The sequence below is a fragment of the Pantherophis guttatus genome, chromosome 3 (genome assembly GCF_059756535.1).
Source record: "Pantherophis guttatus breed Tessera chromosome 3, ASM5975653v1, whole genome shotgun sequence".
NCBI lineage: Eukaryota > Metazoa > Chordata > Lepidosauria > Squamata > Colubridae > Pantherophis > Pantherophis guttatus.
The window spans coordinates 126,152,491-126,177,562 of NC_142065.1; the positions used below are offsets into that span (position 1 = coordinate 126,152,491).

The 25,072-nt window shown below is 38.9% G+C and overlaps 2 long non-coding RNA genes across 2 annotated transcripts; one reads left to right on the forward strand and one right to left on the reverse strand.

The window, feature by feature from the left end:
* LOC132711628 (uncharacterized) lies at positions 1 to 24,865 on the forward strand. The gene is made up of 3 exons (XR_009622433.2): positions 1 to 2,470; positions 22,938 to 23,003; positions 24,704 to 24,865. It is a non-coding gene; the product is annotated as an uncharacterized LOC132711628 (long non-coding RNA).
* LOC117662499 (uncharacterized) lies at positions 6,310 to 12,451 on the reverse strand. Its single transcript, XR_004590435.1, has 2 exons — positions 12,357 to 12,451; positions 6,310 to 6,573 (listed from the first exon to the last, which is right to left on the reverse strand). It is a non-coding gene; the product is annotated as an uncharacterized LOC117662499 (long non-coding RNA).
* Positions 24,866 to 25,072: the final 207 nt, after the last annotated feature.

The window sequence follows — 25,072 nt, forward strand, 5'->3', positions numbered from 1 at the left end:
TTTTTTTTAGGATACTATCTTCTAGTCTTAGTTTAAACATTGCAGCTTCCTGTCTATAATTGTGTGACATTCAGATTAAAAGGGAAGGACCTCTAAAGGAAATAAATTGGTTTTGAGCCAGTAAGTTACCGGTAGTTCTGATTTGTTTGCTAAGTCAGCCAGTCTCCAGTCTAAGTAGTGAGTTGAAGTCCACACATCTTTAAATCGCCATGTTAAAGAAACACTGCATTAGATAACATTTGGGGAGATCAAATGTATGAATTATGCTTCCATTTTGCTATATGCCATTTTTTCTACCAGAGGCCTACAAGTTATCATAACAGAATTACTACAACCATCATTACGACCATTCTATGAATTATGATGAACATTAACCAATTAGCAGTTGAATAAATTCTTAAAATATTAAGAACAAATTAAAAAATAAAAATAGAACATTGCATATTAACAGGCTGATGCAAGTTCATCTATTTTATTTCAATGAACTACAAAGCTGGAATGCAAAACTAACCATGTTCTTATCATTACAGCTTTGGTAAAATTATTAGATTTGTATTTGCACCTTAAGTATTAATAAAATATGTAATAAGATTGCTTTCTGGTAAGAACTGTAATCATGTCACAAGAATTAAATGGATTACATTTAAAATATGCATGCCTTGAATTTGTCTCTGTAATATTGCTTATATAAATACCTAGGCTGAACTACAGCAGTTTCATTTCTTATCACTCTTTCTTATACAGAAAGAAGAAAAATAACTCTGTAGTATTAAATACAATGACATGTTGGGATTCTTTATGAATGAAACTAAGAAAAATATCATCAGTCTTAGATAGGAGATGCTCTATCGGTTGTTTGTATGTAAATAAAACATAATAATTGAGACATTTTCCCAACTATGTTTTGTTTATTTTTCTGTGAGAAATGAAAGAAGTGAAGAATGAGCAAAGCAATAATTCCTTTTGTCTGCCAACTTGAAGAGCACCAGCTTCATTGTCAATTAGAGAAATCGGTCCAGAGCAAAGTATCTCCCTTCTTCTGGCTTATCTTCATGGAGCAACAAAGCCAGAGCAAAGCAATTCAATTAAAAGAATGTGCATTAAAAATACAATAACTGACTTGCTTCATATAAATGATTTGGGATTGATGTCTTGTACTTTTCAATAACACAGCTCGATTACCCTGCCTTCCTGGAGGCTCTTATCCATCCCCAAGCTTTCCCAGACACAGATTTTGGTCACTTATCAGAAATTTATTAGAGACACTAGGAAAAAGAAGGGAAACCTGCAATTTACAAGATGCAATAGGATTCGATCGATGTGCACTTTGTGCTACGAGATCTGCATTCAGACAGTCGGATGGATCATTTTAGGCATGTTATCAAAGACTTACACAAAGGCTGGATGATGTCATTCCTTTATTCCTCTGGTTGTACAGTTTTAAACAGTCTACAGGGACCCTTGCCTGTAATCCTACCTGAGAATAAATCTCACTGAACACAATGTGGCTTTCAGTATTGCACTGTCAGGAAAGAGAAAAAAAACAAAACAATAGCCAGCATTATTTTCAAGTACTATATGACTCTGTGTATTATATAAATGAGAGCCAGTTTGGTGCAGTGGATTCATCATCAGGCTAGACACCTGGAGTCTGTGAATTCTAGTCCCATTTAGGCAGAAAGCCAACTGGGTGACCTTTGGCCAGTCACTCTCTATCATCCTTAAGAAGGAGATAATGGCAAACCACTTCAGAAAAACCTTGTCAAGAAAACTGCAGTATTGCCTAGGATGTCACCAGAAGACAAAACTGACCTGAAGGATCAAAATCATTATCCATACAGTATGTATACTATATATACATACTTATACATATACAGTACATGCACCTATACATACAAACAGATAAATCCAAAGGACACTACCAGTGGTGGAATTCAGCCTGTTCGCACTGATTCAACCAAACCGGTTGTTAATTTTTTACATAGTTCTGTGAACTAGTTGATCCCACTACTGGCTCGTTCCGCCCTGCCCTGCCCCACCCACCAGAGTTGCCATTCAGGGTGGGGAGGCTGCAAGGGGCATGACTGGGAGCTGTGCTGATCAGCTGGGAGGCAGCAAATGGACCAGCTGCACCGATCAGCTGGAAAGCTGCCTCCTCCCCCCCCCCCCCCCCCGCACGTCTGTTTTTGGCCTGGATGGCCTCCTGCAAAATCCTGCAGCAACTACCATTCCCTCACTAACCTGCTAACTTCCTACACTGCTTTCCAGCTCCGTTCTCTGGCATGCAGAGCAACAAAAGAAGACCATGTGACTACCAGTTTAAAAAAAGTTCAGTCAGACCTTCCAGCTTCGTGAGATCCTTTCCCCCCCCCCCCAAAAGTTGGACGGTCTGACTGAACTTTTTTTAAACTGGTAGTCACATGGTCTTCTTTTGTTGCCCTGCATGCAGGAGAACAGAGCTGGAAAGCAGGTTAGTGAGGGAATGGTGGTTGCTCTGGGATGGGGTGGGAGTGAGGATTTTGCATTATGATGGCTCTGGAATGGGGTGGAAGTGAGGATTTTGCATTATGATTGCTCATAAGTAAGTAAGAACCAGTAAAAGGGGAATGGAAAAATCCCTATCTGTAGATCAGATTTTTCAGTCTTGGCAAGTTTAAGATGGGCGAACTTCATGCTGCCTGGGGAATTCTGGGAATTGAAGTCCATGCACCTTAAAGTTGCCAAAGTTAAGAAGCATGGGTCTACATTAGAGTTTAGGATTTTCCATTCCTATTTATTTAGAGTTTCGTGCAATTAAATAAATCAGTTGTGGTTTCCTTAACAAATAGTGATTAAAGCGATATGAACCATTACTGGACTTTTTGTGAGAAACTGAAATTAAAAGTTGATCTTGGCTTTGATGATTAGATATGGGATTATAGAAATAATATAGACAAATGTTAATCTTAGAGTAAGAGTTTGATATATATTTTTACTTATATCTGTACCAAAGTTGGAAGTCATTCTTTTTTGGTTTTCCTTCTTTTCCTCTTTCTTTCTTACACTTTCACTCTTTTTCTTTCCTGAGCCTTTTCTTTTTTCAAATCTGTTTTTTTATGTGTTTATCCCTTAGTTGTTGTTGTTTTTTTAATGTATGAAGGATCAAATACTCAGCCATTATAATTTTACATTCCTTATTTACAGAAACCATATCAAAATTTAGAATGAAATCCACTGGGAGCCATCTCATATAAGGCAGGCTCCAAGTCCCTCTAACCAAAAAGTGTTTATTGATATTTGTAGCCCAGGGTTGAACTGTGGGTCCTTGGTGCTCTCTGAGCTTTTCTTGCAGATGTTTCATTACCAAACTAGGTAACATCATCAGTACTAGAAGGGAGTAGAGTTTGCTCTTATTTTCATATACTAATGGCTTCCTCAGTCAGTGTTGATCAGTTGCTTCACAAACAGTGTTTTGATTGGTGCCAGGTCTCTACAGCCTCAGGCAGAGAAAGGCTATTCTGCATCCCTCCCTCAAATGTTCTTTAAAATACAGAGTTCCCCAGCATTCCTTTAGGAACCCCCAACATCTAAATTATGGTTACTCATCCTAAAATTAATCCTCTTTACCTGGAGCTTCAAAATTTACTGTTTGCTGGGGAGGTGCATAGCTAAAAATCAGTCTATATTTAGCGTGCATCTGACTTTGGGGATATTTCTTCATATCCAAACAAAAGTGTATTTTCTGCGCAGTTCACACCCTTTGTTTGCTGGCTCTGGATGTCACAAAGCAAAGCCCACATTTTGTAATTAACCCCCGTGCCCTGTTTTGACTGTCAGAGTGCTGCAGGAGGCTGAGTTCTGCCATGCCCCCTGGCCATGCCCACCCAGTCACACCCACCCAGCCGGTCGTTAGGGCAGAGAACCAGTTATTAAATTATTTGAATCCCACCACTGGACCCTACCTTAGACACTGAATTTGTTCAAGAGTATTGGTGACAAATTCTCATTTTCTTTTTCTTCTCAGCATTGCATCCTTTTCTCACTCAGAAGTAATTTTCCTTTGGCTTATCTCTATCTTGTCACTTATCACTTGCCCTCTGACTAGAGTTCCTAAATGGTTGGTTCTCTTACTAGAGTTATTTTGTCCAACTAAACCACATATGAAAGCATCTTCATTCTGCTTAGTGGGTACGGTTGCCTTTTTTTCTGGCAGAAATAAATGTTGCAAAAGAAGGCAGAAATTCAATAAACACCTATTTTGTTTCATTGCACTAGAAAAGATATCACCACCTATTTAAACGTGCCCTATTTTTGTTAAAAGTAAATGTGCATTCTTTCTTATAAGAATTCTATCTTGCAAAAAGTATTTTAGTAATTGTTCTGGTTTAAAAGGGTAATTTATTATATGAAAATTATACCATAAATTATATCATACACCATGTCCACACTATAATTTAGATTCAAAGTATGGCATGCAGATATGTTTCTATTCAAAAAGCTTAATCTGATCATCACCATTCAATTGCAGACTAATTGTCTAAATCTACACATTTTAACATAATTTTATGTAATATGTGTGTTTGCACAGCTGTTTTTTTTTTTAAGTATATGCTCTTTTATGCAATATTTGAATAGAAAACTATATCCCAAGATTTGGATAAATCATTTCATTAGTGAACTCAATGAAATGATTTTTCTGATCTTCATATAAATTGTTTCGGTCCTCTTAAAAATGTGACCAAACTTAAATTCTTCCTATTCATAGTAGATAAGACTTCCTTCCTCCTGAAAAAAAAAAAAAGTTAATGAATGTAGTATCACATTTTGGGGATTTAAGTCAAGGACTCCAAGACCCCTGTATGATCAGTAATGTGTTCCTAGCCTTCACCAAGACTCAACTGCAAATACTGTTGATAAGTCAGTTGAGTCTGAGAGGAGAGGAATACAAACGAATGTGCATTTTAAAAGTGCTGGAATTGATTGGGGATTATGATCCTTAGTGGATCAAAGGGAGCTTGAATTCTTTGAACTTAAGACTTGTCTGTCTAGTATAAATGCATGATCAGGTGAACTGCCCCAAATGCCCATGGATGTAAAGGTTGGATATAAAAAAAACTGTTTTTTACCACAATCTTAGGTTACAATTCTGTACCTAGCTCCCTACATCTATTTGTTATAAAGACTGAAACATGCATATCAAAATCTAGAGTTGCAGGAATACAGTAAGGTAAAGGTAAAGGTTTCCCTCGCGCATATGTGCTAATCATTCCCGACTCTAGAGGCAGGGGTGAAATGCTCCCGGTTTGGACCGGATCGCCCGATCAGGTAGCGATGGAGGCAGGTGGTTCGGAGAACCGGTAGCAAAAATCCCTGCCCCACCGCATTGCCCAGCTGAGCCACGCAATCATCAGAGGCTTTTTTAAAATTTTTAAGAGCATTTTTTCTACAAACTCTTTGGCCGAAAAAATGCTTTTAAAAGTAAAAAAAAAAAAGCCTCTGATGATCGCGCGGCTCAGCTGGGATCATCAGAGGCTTTTAAAAGCATTTTTTCTACAACCTCTTCGGCTGAAGAGGTTATAGAAAAAATGTTTTTAAAAGGAAAAAAAGCCTCTGCCAATCAGGCAAGTCAGCTGGGATCATCAGAGGCTTTTTTTAAAAAAAAGAAAGCCATGCCGATCAGGCAAGTCAGTTGGGATCGTCAGAGGCTTAAAAAAAAAAGCCTCTGCCAATTAGGCAAGTCAGCTGGGATTGTCAGAGGCTTTAAAAGCATTTTTTAAACAATCTCTTCAGCCGAAGAGGTTGAAGAAAAAATGGTTTTAAAAGTAAAAGTAAAAAAATTGGCCACGCCCACTCAGTCATATTACCCCCCACACTAAGCCACGCCCACAGAACCAGTAGTAACAAATTTTACATTTCACCACTGTCTAGAGGGCGGTGCTCATCTCCGTTTCAAAGCCGAAGAGCCAGCGTTGTCCAAAGACATCTCCGTGGTCATGTGGCCGGCATGACTACATGCCAAAAGCGCATGGAACGCTGTTACCTTCCCACCAAAAGTGGTCCCTATTTTTCTGCTTGCAGTTTTTTACGTGCTTTCAGATTGCTAAATTGGCAGAAGCTGGGACAACTAACAGGAGCTCACCCCATTATACGGCAATAGGGATTCAAACCACTGAACTGCTGACCTTTCGATCGACAAGCTCAGTGTCTTAGCCACTGAGCCACCGTGTCCCAAGGAATACAGTAGTTATATTCAAAAAAGAAAATTAAAACATAAGAGGATAGTGAGTGTACAGATCACAGGTAATGCTGACAAATAAATGTCTATATCAGTTAATGGCCAGAAATACATCTTTAATTTGTACGTCCTTCCTATTGCCCTTCTTATGCATAAGCTCAAAGGAACAGTAGTTTTAGCACTGTGGTATGTTAAGGGGAATTTCTGTTTTGTCTCAAAATCTCTCTCTTGCTGCTGAAGTCTTTTTATTTGCTTATGCTGACGTTTCCTTTTGCATGAAGAGAGATCCCATAATCCTGGAGATCAAAGAGCTGTGCAAGTTTATTGATTGATTTCCTTGTGTCATAGGTTAGAGTGTACTGTCAAACAAGAGGGATATTAAGAAATTGAAAGAGTTACAAATATGAGAACAGGGGAGTAAAGGGCATATACTCAAGGAGCTATTTAACTCTGCTGTAAGTCAAAGTGAGTTTGATATATAACCACTGTAGGTTGCTAAGAACCTGAATAGGAAAAGGAAATGGTGTGCAAAGATGTTTCATTATCATATTTTGCAATAGAATTTGCTATTATTTTCCCCTCCAAAAATAGCTAAAGCCATGGAAACCTTAACTATCTGTTGAAAACAAGTGATATATATGGAATAAGGTGGGTGATATTTAGAAGTAAGTGACAGAGATTCAGGGTTGGAATGTTCAGAGAGTCTCTTTAATTATTTTTCTCTCTCTGCAACTATTTATGCAATCCTACTAATACTCAGCAATTGCTACTTTTTCATACCAGCTTATACAAATAAGGGAATTACTACCCACATATCAGTTTTTAGGACTTTTAAATATTAAAACTGGTGGGAGTGAGTCGTGATGCAATCCTCCTTTCCCTTTGTATATGTAGTATTTCTGTGAACACAGCAACCAAAGCAGTGCTACAGTTTTCATTAATACTGATTAAATCATCTTTCCCTGGTTTGTGCTTTTCCAAATCATTGGGACTATGACTGAAATTGATGAGAGCTCTGGCCCAAAGCATTTACTGTATTGTGGCATGAACATTCAAGGACTACAACTGACTTCATGGTTATGCCCAGCTATCTTCCTGTCTGGAACTACTAAAAAATTGCCTCTGTTGCTTTCCAGAAAGATATAAATATTATTAAATAAATGATCTGCTGACTATAAAATCTGCATTACATACCTCCCCATCTAGGAATTGAGAAGATTGCCATGGCAAACTATCAAGAATTTGATTCCATCTTATCACCCCTCCCCCCCCCAAAAAAATAGGTGATCGAAGCATCGCCCTCCTGCTCTACACAGACGATGCTGTGATTCTCTCCAGGACTCCAGTAGGTCTTAGAAGAGCCTTGCAAGCCCTTCTCCAGTACTGTAATAACAATAAACTGGACATAAATTATGAGAAAAAAAGATCATGGCCTTTGCAAAAAGACCAAAACTTTATTCATGGTATCACTGGCCACAAAATAGAGCAGGTAACCACCTTCAAATACCTGGGGGTGGTCATTCAAGGCCAATGGTTCAAGAAAAGCACATGGAGAATATGCAGCTGCCTTGGGCCAAAGATCAGCTAGCACCATTCTTAATTTTTTCTGCACAAAGGGAGGATACTATGTCCCTGCTGCTATTAAGCCTTTTGTGGCCAAGTTGCTAGCTCGGCTCCTTTATGGGACCTGGCTCAGACCGTCAGCTTCATGTTTTACATCATTAGAAATAGTTCAATCCAAATTCATTAGATCAATTCTTCAGATGCCATGTTGTGTCTCAAATGCACTTCTGTGTCAGGAGACAGGATTGATAAAAGTCAAAGCAAGAATCTGTATAGCATCTTTAAATCTCTGGCTAAAGCTTAACTTCTTTCTGCAAGGTCTTGCTCCGTTAATCCTCCAAGACAAATTCTCATCATCTTGGATCAAGGCTGTTGAGTCCAACCTTGCCAAATTAGGTTTCTCCCCAGCTTTAATACTCAAGATGGACTATGATCTAGCAAGACAAACTTGCGACAAAGGGTGAGGACATCGAGAAGCAGGTGGACTTAGGGAAAGCTCCGCTGTTTCTGGCTCCAGATGCCACTAGATGTGTTGTTGTTCCTGCCAGCTATTTTAGTCAGTTGGAATCAGCAAACCACCAAAAAGCATTTGCACTTGCATGGTGTCATGCGCTTCCATCGGCCGTCCTGTATGGCAAGTATAAAAGAATACCATTCATGGAAAGACTCTGTCCCTGTGGCTCAGGAGAGGTGGAGACTGTGGGACACATGCTCCTTAGATGTTCCTTTTATATGGAGATTAGGAAAAAACATATTCTGCCAATAACTGCAAGGTATCCTGCCTGTGCCGACACTACCTATCTTCATTGGCTGCTTAAGGATGAACAGGCCATAACTACAGCACAGGTGGCCAGATTCTGTGCAGCAACACTGGGGATTCATCACAAATACGTGTCTTCTTCACCATAGCGATGTATATAACAACTGTGGCTAACCCTTGCACTGCTTAGCCATTTCCCTTTTAGCGTTGAACCCACAATTGGGCCACACAGTTTAGGGATTGCAATAATTGTATAGTCAGACCATGTATAATGGATACTGGATTTTATTATAGATTTAGTTGTCATTTATTATCTTAAACCCTGAAGTCTTAAGTGTATAGACACTAAGTGCTTTTATTTGTTTCTGATCTAAGACTGTAATAATAAAAATTGAATTGAATTGATTCCATCTGATTGCATTTGAACCTTGAGACATAAGTATTCCAAGATCCTTGTCGCCTTAGAGGCTTCCGTAGTAATGTTGAAGCTCTTAGCGAAGAATAAAGAAAAGTTTTAGTAAGAGATTCTGGTCACCATATCCCCCATTATTGCCAGATAAAATTTTTGAAGGAAAAATTGTGATAGGATAAAATCTGGTGTATATGTTGAGGAACACAAGCAGTTTAACTGTATAATAGTCAGTTATAGTAGTCGTTGTGCTAGCACTTACTCAGAATAAAGCAGACTAGGAGATACAATTAGGCTTGAGGGGGAAAAAAGAATTATTTCTCACTTTTCTTTTAAAACTACTCTACTTTGTCTTAAGAGCATTTCCAAATTCCTAGGCAGAATCTGCTTGTCTCCAGATTGCAATCTTCTTGGACAAAAACTGAGGTGTTTATTGCTTAAGAAGGTTCTCTAGTTTTAAAATCCATTGCACATTTAGCAAGTGCAGTACCAGATTTATAGTTCAAACTCCTGTACTGAACAATGGTTTAGATTGGCCCCTGTATAAATGAATGCAAAAAGCCAGTTGCTATTCAAATACAGACAATGCTGAAGTCTTAGAAAATGAGTTTAGGAGGGATAAAAGTTGTAACAACAAACAGGTCTAATTATTACTGGGTAAATCTATAGGTACATTTGTATCAATTCTGACTATTGTACTGCAATACCTGAAATATTCCACATTTGGCTATCCAACATTAGTTTGGAATTTTTCCAATGAAGGTTCAAGAGTTTTATGAACTGCAAAGCACTTAACTTTCTACTAATGTACATTCTTTCCAGATGAGGTGCAGCAACTCTCTATATAACGGACATTGTGTTATTTTTACTCCTCATGAACTTTTATAGTAATTGGTGGATTTGTCTCATTCTCATATCCATATTTGATATAAGTGAATGGTTAGAAAATTTGTCCTAAAACTAACTACAGCCTAACATTTAGCCTACACACAGTTCCTGTACTATAATCAGAGAGAATCCTAACAACTTTTGTGACATTTCAAAGTCTCTTGGGAATACATCTCTTAGATCTTATGTGGCAGCAACTGTGGGAATAACATATTTCTTTGGATCTGTCCTGCCTCAAGCCAGAGTAAGATTTATATATGCAGTGCAGAAGAAAGCTATGTGGGTCTTATTCTACTACTGACACTGCACAAATCACTTACCTGTTTCAAACCCAAGAGACATTTCACTGCAGGTTGGGAATGCCAGTTGGGCCAGGAACAATCTAGAACTGAGATGTTTGGCATATGTCTCACCAGGCCACTTTTCTACCCTTGTTTTTTAAGGATTGCTTTTTCGACCATTAGTACTTCTAACAAGGAATTGTTGGTTGAACTGGAAACTTTGAGCAAGTCATTGCCGAAATAAGAGCCCTTTATTGTTATTCCCTAACCGCTGGATTCTGGGAATATCACTAGCCAGTCGTCATGTCCCCATTTACTATGATGGAGAAAATGCTGGGGCTTATTATCCTCCTATCCTTAATATCTCTGGGAACTAAAAAGTAAGCAAGATGCCACATAACTACTCTCAAATTTCATAATTATGGGTTAAGCCTGCCAGGATCTACTTATTATGAGGAACTACTTAGATAAATTCAGAAGAAATCCCAGGCATTTATTGAAGGAAAATAGGAATTCATAACCAAAGAATTTCAGCCAATAGTATCATTCAAGAACAAGAAGTCAACTTTACATATCTTTTACTTCCCTACCTGTGTCATTTCTCTTTTCGGCAATCAAATTTTTAATTATCTCTTTGTGAGGGAGCAGGTTCTTATACAAGATTCTTTGAGAACCTCTTGTTCCCCTTAACATTAATGATGGGAGATTGGAAAAGAATGGAAGATATAGCAAATATAAGCCATCAAGAGATATCAAGAAGGACAACTGATCAAATAAATGCCAACTTGGTCCCAGATGGAGGGGAAAAACTAGGAAGAAGTATTCTGAATCATTCAAAGAAACTCTACATAATTAGCCCACTATAAATAAGAGTGGGAAATATACCCAAAAGTGACTGTGTATCCCTGGACTAGAAAGAGATTCCAACATAACTGTCATAATAGTTCTTTGTTTTGTTTTGTTAAGGAAGGAAAAGGAGGCAGAAGAGAAACTGATGGGACAAATGGAAACTTTAATGGGATTCCCTTTTATTCTTCAAAAGATGAAAGAGTAACTACTTGTGTAAGCATGAAGAGTGACTGTGTAGGTGAGCTGATGGCCAAGTCTAGTTTGTTTCTGCAATAAAATCTCAGATAGGCCAATCCCTTTGCTTTCCTTGAGTTTTGAACTCAGGGCCAAAGTAAATGTTATTCAAAACATATAGTTTTACCATAGTGGATCGCAAAATTTCAGAGATGACCAATAGACTTCCTGATTATTATAATTCAGAGCAGATCTTGAAGCCCTACAACTAGGGTCTGGTTTGAATAACAGGAGCAAGAAGAAATCTTATTTAAATGCCTGTGAGGGGAGGAAAGCCATCTTTCTCCCAGCCATACTCCTTAGTGTGACCTGAGAAATTCCTCCTGTCCCAAAGATGTTGCTAGCTGTGGATAACTAAGAACAATTAAAATAGAGCAATTTTCTTTCATTGAATGTAACAAAGAGAATAATCTTATGCTCACTATGCTGTAGCAAAGTACATTCAACAGCAAATGACAGATTTAGGGCCTCCAATTTATTTATTTTTGTGGCTAGTTGTGAGATACTCATCCAGCCTTTCCACTAATGGAAGATCCTCAACGATTGATTGGTTATGTGCCATCAAGTCATTGTCAACACTTAGTGATCACATAGATAGATTTTCTCCATGACAATCAGTTCCTAACCTGGTCCTTCAGCTCTTCCAAAGATGCTTCCATCACTATTATAACTGACTCTGTTCAGCTTGTGGACGATCATCCTTTTCTTCTCTTTCCTTCCACCTTTCCCAACATTAAAGCCTTCACCAGAAAGCTAGGTCTTTGCATAAGGTGTGCAAAGTAGGATAGGTTCTCAAAGCAGGATTATTATTATTTATTAAATTTATATGCCAGTCATCTTGTGGTTTGAGGGACTCCAAGTGGCTTACAATATGACATAACATATTACAAATATAAAAACAGTTATAACTATAAAAAGCAATTACAAAAAATTACAACAAACTTTAAAAACCCACAGGTCTGGAGCAGTGATTTCTCTGTTACTGCATTAGCCACCTCCAGCCAACAGTTTCTCCTTCAGGGCCCCATGACAACCAGCATAGCTAAGTTTAAGGCATTTCCTAAGGGTCAGGAGAGAGGGGGCAAATCTCATCTCCTGGAGCAAAATGTTTCAAAGGGTGGGGACCATGGCAGAAAAGCCTCTTCTCCTGAATCTCACCAGCCACGATTCCTGGGGGTCTACAGTAAATCTCTTCTGCCAGAATGAGAGAGTGGTAATGTATCAATCACATTGGTGAAAGATGGCTCCTCAGATATCCTGGACCTATGTCATAAAGGGTTTTAAAGGTAATGACCAACACCTTGAATTGGACCTGGAAGCTGATTGACAACCAGTGCAGCTTGCATAACAATGCTATTATGTGTGTCACAAAGGGCCTACAAAACTGCACTGCTGCATTCTGGACCAATTCTGAATAGTCTTCAAGGGTAATCCTATGTAGAAGCATCACAATAACCCAAACGGGAGATGACCAAGACATGTGGGATTCAGCACAGAGGCTCAAGATCCAAAAAAGGGTGCAAGAGTAATAAACCTATGGATCCCAAGGCTTCAAGTATCCACAACCACTCTGTCTTACCAAAGTTCAGTTGAAGCCTGTTGTCCTTATCCAAGGATAGGTTCTCAATGAAGATTCTCAAAGGAGTTAACAAATCACAACAATCTAATTAAAACATAATTAAAAGCACAATTAAAGTGTAGTAAAAATGCCTAATTCAAACACTCATAATATGTTTAGGTGATAAAGCCTAACATTTGGAGTTTAAGGACTTCCCATCTGAGTGACCTTTAGGAGCATAGATGGGGAAATACGCTTGCTGAATATACTTGCTGAATTGGATGATAGGGCCTCTATAAAGGCCTCTTCCCTTTGGCTTTACTACTACTGATTTGGTGATTGTTGAGAAAACAAAAGGTCTGCCTCGTACTGCTTCAGACTCAGGCACATTGCGTGTGACTTCAGGGATAGTCTGGAGGCCTCTGCTGAGAATGTGAAATGTTGTCACCACTACAACAGTAGAACTTTGGCAAACCTTTTCCGCAGTTTTGGAAAGGCATCAACTTTGTGCTCACCAAGTGAGTTTGCAGGCACTGATTTGCTGCCAATCCAACCCAGGGGGATTTGCCTAGCCAGATTTCACCTCGACAGAGTAAAAGCAAATTGAATTCAGATGAGCAGGCCCCAGCAGTAGGTCTCTTCTGGTGTTACAGAAGAACTTCCTTCCGAGCTTATACGATCACACAACTGAGCTCTCTCCTTTGGCATCACTATAGTTAATGCGCCCAGAATAATAAACAGATGGCCCTTTTCTATGACTATGTAGTGGACAGCTGGCAGAAATGTACCCTTTTTTTCAGAGCTAGTATTTTTAATTTTTGTTATCATGCCAAACATCCTATATCTGGAAATCATATTAGCTTCACTAAATAATCTTGGGGCCATATGTTTTGCTGATGGAAATGTTTCATGTGATAATGATGTTTTTACAATAACAGTGTTGGCTTGGACAATTGAAAAAATGTAATACTTCCCCCAATGGTTCTTTCTTTCTTTCTTTCTTTCTTTCTTTCTTTCTTTCTTTCTTTCTTTCTTTCTTTCTTTCTTTCTTTCTTTCTTTCTTTCTTTCTTTTTCTTTCCTTTCTTTTAGAAAGACTTAAAACAAAGCTTAGTGACAAGAATTTAAATCATTCCAGCTCAACCATGCTGCTTCTAAAAAAGGTTTTGAATAATGAAGCTTCTCTTTCTCTCAGGAGCTGCTTTTAACTTTTAAATGAAGCATGACTAAATTTGAGCAAAGAAGATTTGATGTTTCCAATTAGCTCAGAGAGTTGAAATGGGTTCTGATCTTATCGCAGTCAGGGCTGCGAATGGGAACCATAACCTGATACAGTTTCACATTGGTAAAAAATTCAGGGAGGAAAAACTCCCCTTAGTGACTTAATATAATTGTGAATTCAGGCTTTCTTTTTCCCGAGGACATCCTGTTCATAATTATACAGCAATACGAGATAGTTTGGCTACACGTTTGCCAAACAATTAGTTAGCAATATACAATCATCTCCTTTAAAAGCCTATCAGCACCAGCTCCACAATCTTTGTGGCCTTTGGGCAAGGGTTTATTTATATATTTTTTTTACAATAGCAAATTGCAGATCCCCTCTGTGGCTTCTGGACATCTTAATGCTTCACACATAATGAAAATGACATTACAGGAAGAAGGAAACCTAGAAGCCAGGGAGCAGGACCAGCCTATCCAGTTTCTAAAGACAGTCCTGACAGAGTTCTAAAAAGAAATTCAATGAAGTTGGGATAAAGTTGAATTAAATGCCAGCATAATATTTGTTCAGAATAGCTAAAGTGTTGAGTGCCGCTTTAACTATATTAACTATACTTTGTATATTTTATGGGGCTTCTAGATCACTACATTTTAAAAAAAATGTATGAAGTATCTTTGTGTGTGTGTGAAAAAGACACTTAAGAGTGACCAACATGTGCAAAACAAAGTAACACAAATGTACTCATCCAGTAGCTTTTAAAATCAACACCAATAGACATTCGTATAGGCTTACTTACAGATGCTTAAAGATCAGTGCATCTAAATAATAGTTTTTGCACATTTGCCAAGCAGCAAAAAATCAAAATTTCAACTTTTTAAAAATGTTTCAAAACATCTCAATCTGCAGCAACCATAAAGAAAGTCTCTTGTTCTAGTTGAGACTCTTAATTCATTTTCATGTGATTTTTCTAGACCTAGACATAACTTTATGAAAAAAATTCCAAAATTTAAACTGGTTTATAAACTCCTACTGATTAATTTTAAAGAAAAAAATGCCAAGAATTGTTACTTGGACCCTATCTAAAAGTTTTAATTTGAACTTATACTTATACTTAATTAAAATTAATGAAAATAAAATGTATTTCTGATAGGAGCCAAGATAGGTTATTTTATTTATTCTAGAAAAAGTTACTGAATATGAAAAAATATGAATGTTTAAATCATAGAAGCATTTAATGAAAAAATAAGAAAAAAGTGCTTTTCATTAAACTATCTCACTAACTCTACTCAGTAGTAAGCTCCACTTATTTTTGCAAATGAAAAATGATCCCACTAATAGGAAACTAAGCAAAACTAATCTAAACTCAGACTGTTCCCTCAGGAAAAAAAAAGTACTGAATATAATCTCTTTTCTTTAATTGCACCTATGCTACCTACTTTATTTTTTGATCCTCTTTTAATAGCCTGTCTGAAAAATGCTGATTTTTCCAATATCAACATATAACATTCCTCCCCCAACAGAAGTTGATCATTTGTATGGACTTTACAAAGTGTTTAATGAAAGGTGCCATATCAAAAAAAAAAAAAAAAGTCAGCTGTGGATAATGAGTCACATCTATGCCATGGAACAATTAAGGTTGTATTAAAAATCAGTATTTTTATTGAGCATTGCATTGCATTGGATCTTTCTGAATGGGTTTCCCAAAAATGTTAGGATTATCTCTCCATTAAAGTATCTTCCCCTTATTAACATTTGTTGTTTTGGGGGAACCATTCATAAATGAAAATACTAGCTTACACAGTGATCTTTAGGCCATAACATCAAAGATAATTTACACAGCAGTTTCTAAGATTTATCCACCCATGATAATCTAAGACCCATGAGAATAATCTAAGGTTACAAAAGGTGTGTGTGTGTGTGTGTGTGTGTGTGTGTGTGTGTGTGTGTTGGCTCTAGACTATTTAGATTTAATTCACAGAAGTTTGCAAAACGTCCTGGGAACATTTGTATGCTTGCAGATTGATACCCTTTCCCAACCTCTCTGTATAAATATTGTTTACCTTTGAAAAACCACACAGATGAAGTGAGGTTAGCAGCAATCATAGTCTCCAACTCTATTATATTCATGCACATAGGAGGAAGCTTTTCTCCCTCCATAGCAGGGGTGTCAAACTCACGTCGTCATGATGGCATCACATGACATATTGGGACTATTTTCTCCTTCGCTAAACCAGGCATGGGTGTGGGCAGCACATGATGCATCTGGCCGGTAGGCCAGAAGTTTGACAGCCCTGCTCCACAGCATTGGCTTTCCATGTTGAAAGAAAACAATGGAAGCTCCTAACATGAAGACAACAATGCCAAATTAAAGTCTCTCTCTCTCTTTCTATTACAAGAAAACAATTTTATCTGCTAGACAGCCTTGCTCAATTTTAAATCAAAAGTGGAGTAAAAGGTTTTGATTACTTATCAACCACCCTTGGAAACAGCTAATTGAAGCATACCTATCTATACAGCAGATTTAACACACAGACACATAGACAAACACAAACACAAAACTTTATCTTATCAAACATGAGTAGAACATATGAGACTAATGATATCAGTATGATAAGATTCCAAACCAGACCATTTCCATATGGGAGTTAAGTAGAGAATTAGAGCCTGCGTATTAGTGGAGGAAACATGATAGTGATATATCAGTATGTTTAATTCTGAAGATGCATCTGGAAGAAATTATAAATATAAAGCTTTGTGTTACAGATGTGCTTGTACATTTAGCAATCCAATGGAGTAGATGTTAAAGTCAGTGAGTCAGCCAATTTTTTAAAAAAGATAATTGAATGCATGTTGGTAGTAATGCATGCTCTCTCACTTTGCAAATGGAATTTTCTAAAAATGTTTATATCTGTGGGCCGTTCCCTCAGTTTATTAGACATTTTATCATGTTTATTTTTCTTATCTCTAAGTTTGGGTGCTATGTAAAATTAGAGACAATTCTGCTTCCTATTTCATACAATACATGATAAAAGAGATGGATTGGAAATGTCATGACTCTTCATGTGGCTGTCCAATGGAGGCGCCATCTTTTTTTCCCCTACCAACAGTCCCCCGAGAACAATGTTAACAGCGGCAGAAACATTCATTGACCTGCCACTTTTCTAATAAGGCTCAAAGAGACTCTCAAGAGCAATACTGTATGTGTCATAGCCATTCTGTAAAACAATACTTACTGTGCTGCTACTTGCAATTTTACCACCATTTGAGGTAGCCTCGAGATTTTTTTTTTTTTTTTGAGTTAAATAAAGGGAATGGAGACCTCTCTTATTGTAAAAGCTTTCTCCTAGCTAAAAATGTTTTGATTCCCAGTCTGCAAAAGAGGTTGAAAATGCCTCACCAATCTCCGAAAGGTTTATTATTCTTTCCAATGTTGAAGAAGGTAGTGAGTCTAAATCTAACTGGCTTATGGTTCCCATCTCTGGTTCAGACACTGAGTCCAAACCATCATGCTGATGATAAATCAAGGCTGTATCTTTCAGAATGCAAATGGGGAGCTGAAGGTCCCTCCTTTTCTTAAATTTTTGCACTTAGAAAGGCAAACTCTGGGACACTTTTTCTGCTCTCTAATCCTTCATGTGGAAGATTCTATAAAAACAATCTGTTATAGTGGCCATACTCTTTTCACTATCTGAAGGCATATACCCCACACAGATATGCTGAGTTAAAACGTAAGCTACATTATGTGTGAATATACATTGTAGATTGTGTGCATTTATATTTTCTTACAATTATTTTACTTTTTTTTTTTTTTTAGAAAATAGTAATATTCTTTGTTTCCTAATTTTAAAAAATGACCTCTGGAATTAGTCTGAATGTCATTGTTATTTTCCATACAAAATTTAATTTTTTTTTTTTAAAAAAGAATTAAACAAATTTTGGCCCAATAAATTTAAAACACCCCAACTAAAATCAATTAATAATTAAAAATATCGGGGGGGGGGGGTTAAGCCAGCCCGGCTTGATGAAATAAAAAAGTTTTAAGGGCATGGCGAAAATCATGAAGATCTGGGATCCTACGTATCTCCGGGGGCAGGTCGTTCCAGAGGACAGGTGCTGCCACAGAGAAGGCCCTCCCCCTGGGGGTCACTGGCCAACATTGTCTGACCAACGGCACCCTGAGAAGTCCCTCTCTGTGGGAGCATACTGGCTGGTGGGAGGCTATCGGTGGCAGAAGGCGGTCCTGTAAATACCCAGGCCCTAAGCCATGGAACGCTTTAGAGGTGGTAACCAACACCTTGAAACGCACCCGGAAGACCACTGGGAGCCAGTGCAGCTCGCGCAGGGGGGGTGTCACATGGGAGTGCCCCATCGCTCCCATAATCCCCCGCGTGGCCACATTCTGTACCAGTTGGAGCCTCCGGGTGCTCCTCAAAGGGAGCTCCATGTAGATAGCATTACAGTAGTCCAGCAGGAGGTGACAAGTGCCTGAGTGACCGTGCACAAGGAGTCCCAATCCAGAAAGGGACGCAACTGGCGAATCAGGCGGACCTGATAAAAAGCCCCCCTGGCCACAGCCGTCATATGCTCTTCTAAAGACAGCCATGCATCCAGGAGGATGCCCAAGTTGCGAGCCCTCTCCATGGGGGCCAGTAACTCGCCTCCAATAGCCAGCGATGGCACCAGCTGGCTATATCGGGATGCCGGAAGCCATAGCCACTTGGTCTTGGAAGGGTTGAGTCGGAGCCTGTTTCTCCCCATCCAGACCTGCACGGCCTCTAGGCACTGGGACATCACTTCAAGGGCATCATTGGGATGGCCTGGGGTGGAGATGTACAACTGAGTATCATCAGCGTACTGATGAAACTTCACCCCAAAACCACGGATGATCTCGCCCAGCGGCTTCACATAAATTTTGAACAGGAGGGGTGAGAGGACCGATCCCTGCAGCACCTCACAAACAAGGCACCTTGGGGTCGACCTCTGCCCCCCTGCCAACACCGACTGCGACAGTCAGAGGGATAGGAGGAGAACCACCATAAAACGGTGCCCCCCACTCCCAACCCCTCCAACCGGCACAGCATGATACCATGGTCGATGGTATCAAAAGCTGCTGAGAGGTCTAACAGGACTAGGATAGAGGAACAACCCCTATCCCGAGCCCTCCAGAGATCATCCATCAATGCGACCAATGCTCTTTCTGTGCTGTGCCCAGGCCTGAAGCCGGACTGGAGCGGATCTAGATAGACAGCTTCATCCAGGTACTGCGGAAGCTGTCGTGCCACCACACTCTCAACAACCTTCACCACAAAGCGAAGGTTGGAGACTGGACGTAGTTAGCCAAAACAGCTGGATCCAGAGAGGGCTTCTTGAGGAGGGGCCTCACCACCACCTCTTTCAAGGCGGGAGGCAAGACACCCTCACTCAAAGAAGCGTTAATAATCCCCTGGAGCCAGCCTCGCGTAACCTCCCGGGAGGCCAGCACCAACCAGGAGAGACACGGGTCGAATAAACATGTGGTCGCATTCAGCCGTCCCAGAATCCTGTCCACGTCCTCGGGAGCCACAGGGTCAAACTCCTCCCAAATAACATTCTCAAGACCTGCCTCCATCATCCCGCCTGAACCTACCCAGTCAGAGACCAAGCCTTCCCGAATTTGAGCGATTTTATTGTGCAGATACTGCACAAAATCCTCAGCCTGACCCTGCAAGGGATCCTCCCGCACTCCCAGATGGAGAAGGGAGCGGGTCACCCTAAACAGGTTATTTGGCTGCTCTATCTTCAGTAAACAAAACCTCCATGCCATGAACGTGTTTACCTTTTATTTTCTCATACTGTGCTGTCTAAAATGATCTCCAATCACAGCTGCTTTCAAGAAACTAAGGAACTTGGGAAGCAAAAAGATGGCTTTCATAATGATAAAAAAAATTCACAGAATTTCCATAAACACCAATAAAAAGACAATATGCCTGGTGAAAATGTCACCCCATTAGGTTGGACAAGTGAAAGAACCTTTGCCTTTAAGAGCCCACAAAGGCACCAAGATAATATATTAAGTATAAACTGTTTAGAATGAAATTGAAAACAAAACATACTCAAGTGAAAGCTGCAACAGGGGGAAGAAAAATATAATTTAAGACATAGAATAACGAGAATGATTTCCATCCATGAAATATCCTCTGATAACTCACAAATGGTAAAGCCATGAATTTATGCATAAGATAGAATTCACAAAGAGATAATTCATATTCAGATCTCATGGTCCTCCATCACAGAGCCCTCTGTTTATATGTAGATAGTCTTATGAGAAAATGACACTAGGCACTACTGAAATTATGAGACAGCAAGTCAAGCCTGAAGATAATAATTACTTAGTTCACACAAGCACAGTGAGATTTTTCAGTTCACGATCTTCATGCCCTGCACTAGGCAAATGTACCATGTGAAAGCAGTAAATTAAAAAGACATCCTGCTTTTCCCCCATCTTCCAGAACACTTAATGAACTAATAAAGGTTTGACAAAGGCTGAAAGAGGAAAAGGAAGGTGAAGGCTGGCTGAAAAAAAAGAGAGGACGGTGAACTATTTCATTTGCACTAGAGTAAACAGGAAAGGATTTGCATTCCTGTAAACACAGTTTTCTCAATTCAGAACAGTGTGATCTTATTATGCAACACAGAAAGAAGCCCTGTTGAACATAATTGTGAGAAATTAAGGTTTCTCCTGCCCAGTCATGTCCAACTCTAGATAGTGCTCATCTCCATTTCTTAGCCAAGGGAGCCAGTGTTGTCTGAGAACACTTTCATGGTCAAGTGGCTGACATGACTATATACCGAGGTGCACGGAACATTGTTATCTTCACACCAAAGGGGTACTTATTTATCTACTTGCATTTGCTTGCTTTCAAACTGCTTGGTAGGCATTGGTGCAAGAACAGAAGCTCACTCCATCATGCGGCATTTGGGTCTTGAACCTGGGCTGTTAGTTTTCCAGCTGATAAACTCAGTGTCTTTAGACACTGAACCATTGCACCCCCATATGTCAGGAACATGAGAGTATATAGTATGGGTTCTCAGCCCCAGAGTACAGGCCATTTTACCCAGCTTTGGGGGCTCCTTCAAAAGAGGCAGTTGAATTGTAGGTGATATGATAGAGGGATAAATTAGTTGCATAGATTTTTATATGATCATACTGTATTAATGTTAGTTAATGAATATCATAAAAGTAAAGTATTTGAGAAGATATTCCTGGACCAATATTGACCAATCAAGAGGCAGATTGTTCTCAAGGTCCCTTTCTTTCATAAACATCGTGAAAACAGGATCGTGACATCCCACCATAAGCTCTGTTCCTTAATGTAGAGAATAAAGAGGGTAACTTTGGCAGAGAGAGGGAATATCCATAACCAAGGCAACAACAAACAAACATGGGTTATGTCCATATGAAGATAAAAGGCTTATGAAACGTGTAAGACAAGCATCCCCTAATTTATAGGAAGATAAAAAGGAGGAAGAAAGGCAGATTCAGAGTTGCATGATTCTGTTACTATAGCTACTAATAGTAACTATTGTATAGTAAAATTACCAATAAAGATAGTTTTAGATTTAGTGTGCATGGTATCTGTTTTTTTATCTGGTCCATCTTGTAAAGCTGATATTTTCATATGTGTGGCAATGTGTACATTGGCATATGTACAAAAGGGACAGAGTTTCAGCACATAAGCACAAAGGTATTTTTATAAATTCACACAACCCCAATATGTTAAGAACACAAAAAGATGCCTGAACATCTCCCCATATATATGCACATACAGCCATTTCTGCTGTCCTCTAACTTTCTGCTGTCGCTGACTGCCTGTTAATGATGAATGGCTTTAGTGTTCAAGAGAACAATCTCTTAGGGGAGCGGAATTTTCATTGGATCTGTGGTCAGTACTTTGTTCCTGCCATCCATTTTCCCTTAAAAAATGGCCTGTTCCTAGAGACATTTCCTGTCAGCACTAGAAAACAAGGGGTGGAGTCCCAAAAATTGAACCTAAGGCTTTGGTGATCCCTACCTATGTCATCCTGTAATAATTTAGGTGTTGGACTAGAATTGAAGAGATGCAGATTGATGTCTATCTTCAACCATGGAAACTGACAGGGTGATTTTGGGCCAGTCATGGTTCTCTCTCAATCTAGTCTACCTCACAGAAATTTCACTGTGGGCTAAAATGAAGGAAGATCTGCGTGTAAACCACTTAGAACCCTCAGTGAAAAGGCGGGCTATTAATCTAATTTCCCACCCCTTTGTTTTGCCATTTTAGAAATAACTTTGAACACTTGACTTTATAGTGGGATTTGTCTGTGCAAGGACCATAGAACAGCCTCATCACACCCCAGGAGACTAGATGGCTGCACATTACTTTGCCTTTATTTATTGGTTTGGAAGGACAATGGCAGCAAAATCTACAGTGGACCCTCTGTGCTAAAATATACAATAAAGCAAGAGGCTCAAGGCTATCTGGGTTTGGGAAATGTTTACAAATACAGCTTCAAATAAAATGCTTTCATTGAAAAGAGCATGGAGATTAGATAAATGGGAAACAATAAATTTAATCATATAGACTTGGGGTGTTGGTTTTGGCTTTTTTCTTTAGCTTGGTTTTATTTTATTTTAGTTTATTTTATCTATGCCATCACTTATACTGCAGCCTGGAATTTTCTCTTATCTTTCAATATCTAAAATGACTCTGATTACATTTCTTTAAAATGCAGCACAGCAGAATTGTTTTCATTCATCACTGAAAATGGCACTACACCATTCCTTGAATTGTGGGTTGTGGTTGATGGAACCCTTTCCCCTGTTTCTGTCAGTAAAAGTCAAAGGAGAAGTGAAGAAAAATTGAAATGAACTTCATTTCAGCAAGATAATGTATTTTCTCCAACTTTGCTCATTTCTTTATTATTTGGCCTCTCCATCTTTAGGTCTCTGACTGTTTTCCTGTTTCTTACGTTGAAAACTAACAGTATGAAGAATCTGGGCAGTTCTTGGTAAGCATTTGTTCTGTAAACTTAAAAGTAATATACCAATAGCAAGGGATGGTGGGGGAGGGGAGTTAAAAAAATATCTGCCTACTCCAAATGCAATCTGAGGCTACTTCTCATTGGACAATTCTTAAAGGTTTGGCAACTAAGTTTTATAGTAGAGGCAGGCAAGAATATGAAACTAAGGTTCTCCCCACTGAGACAAAATATGTATCAGAATAGATTCTACCATCATTGCAAAGCCTCTTTTAGACAAAGAATTGGTTTAATTTCTGCCAGAATTTAATTTACTGTTTATTTTCAGTCCTGGTAAGAAAGGGTTTCTATGTAGGTACCAAGTGAATTTCCTTTACTACTAAAATTCTACATACCAGGAAGGAATGTGTGTGTGTGGGAAGGTGTGTGTGTGTGTGTGTGTGTGTGTGTGTGTGTGTGTGTGTGAGAGAGAGAGAGAGAGAGAGAGAGAGAGAGAGAGAGAGAGAGAGAGAGAGAGAAGGGAAGGAGTGTGTGTGTGTATGAGGGAGAGGGAGAGCGAAGGGGGGAGAGAGAGAGAGAGAGAGAGAGAGAGAGAAGGGAAGGAGTGTGTGTGTGTATGAGGGAGAGGGAGAGCGAAGGGGGGGGGGGGAGAGAGAGAGAGAGAGAGAGAGAGAGAGAGAGAGAGAGAGAGAGAGAGAGAGAGAGAGAGAGATGATTACCAGAATCCTTTTTTCTAGAAATCAAGCAAACCAAGGACTCTGTTTTTCTTGTTTATGATACATGAACTCTGAAATTATACAGTTTCTACATCTCATTATAATGCTGTAGAATGTAACACAGAATTAAAAAGAGAATAATTGTCCTCTGTGCATATTGCAGTTTGATCATTAGCACAGGATTAATTGGTATCATTTGAATGTGTGTATATTTGGTCATGTTTTCTGTGCTTTGGGTGATAAAGCAATGGCCTGTATGTGAATATGTCTCTTTTGATCTACGTAATCTGAACATTAGGTACAGACTTGATTTTGTTTATTTTACTCAAAGTAGATTTATAATGCATGGAGTAAAAAAGAATAATCATGTAGATAATTGGGCATTGGGGATTCTTGGAATTCTTTATCATGCCCAAGAATCCAAATAACATCTGTTCCTACATTCCTGTTATTCTAGTTTGCTTTGTAGTTATCACACCTTAAGGGATATCCAAACTGAGAACAAAAATTCAGTTGAAAATTCCCATTGTAGAAAAATCTTTTGCACCAATTTAATGGAGAATGGGTCACAATGAAGCTCAGTGTGAATGTAAGTAGGCCTGGGATGCATATAATTCATTGAACTCTGCCCTGAATTCTATTTCTAACAAGCAGAATTTTTTCATTAAAATGGTAGATTATATGTAGAACTATTCATATCCTTTTTGCTTTCATGGCATCCTCAGTCCACAAGCTTTAAGATATCCTTACTGTACTTTTGTTTGCACTAGCATTTTTTAAACATAGGCTGAAAGCAGATAGTGGTGGTTCCAAATATATATTTGCACTTGAATATCCATTCCATCCATGGTGTGCTGGTTCAGCTGGCACTTGTTGGCCATTTGCAGAGCCAGTCCTCTGCCTCAGGCCCTGGTCAGCATCATCTGCTATTCTTCTACCAACTCCCATTATGATTTTGGGTGCTTCCTGCTGTTTCCACAGCTTCCATATTATTACAGTTATCCTTGTTTTTAGGTCCTTGCAGCTCAATTTGCTTCATGGCTGACACATGATATTCCAAATGATGCACCTGCATTTAGATGTGTGGTAAGAGGGAAAGGTGCCCCTTGATAAGCATGCAAACCAGGTTTGACTAAAATATCTCTAGATATATATAGGAAATCAAAGTAAAATAGTATTTACTGTCTTTGAAGTAAGAGATGGATTATTTGCTCCTATAATTGGAAGAATTCTTCAAATTATATCTCTGTCTTGAATTTGCGGGGGGGGGGGAAATCATGTGGTCGATATTAATTTGAGGCAACGGATGTTATGTTGAAATTTTATTAAGTGCAGACTATAGGACAGGAAAAAGTAAAAACAAAAATATATTCAGCTTTAATC